This window comes from Morone saxatilis, unplaced genomic scaffold (genome assembly GCF_004916995.1).
Source record: "Morone saxatilis isolate NCDOM2014 unplaced genomic scaffold, NCSU_SB_2.0 Contig20, whole genome shotgun sequence".
Lineage (NCBI taxonomy): Eukaryota > Metazoa > Chordata > Actinopteri > Moronidae > Morone > Morone saxatilis.
Window position 1 is genome coordinate 3941682 of NW_023339763.1, and position 214 is coordinate 3941895.

General features: G+C 50.5%; 1 protein-coding gene across 1 annotated transcript in view; it reads right to left on the minus strand.

Annotated features, from left to right (window-relative positions):
* tmem132e (transmembrane protein 132E) overlaps positions 1 to 214 on the minus strand; it is a 330786-nt gene that overhangs the window by 103282 nt on the left and 227290 nt on the right. The window lies entirely within an intron of this gene.

Here is a 214-nt window from a genome sequence, read left to right on the forward strand (position 1 = left end):
AGCACTTAGTGTCAGTGTGTGTGTGTGTGTGTGTGTGTGTGTGTGTGTGTGTGTGAGGTGGGGCGGGGGATGGATGTATTGCTTGAATGCCTCCAGGCAGAGAGAGAGAGAGAGAGAGTAAGAGAGTGAGAAGGAGAAGGGGAGAGGGAGGGATTAGGTAAAGATTATTGATGAATTAGCCTAGCTCTCCTTCCCTTCTCCACCTCCTTCTCCT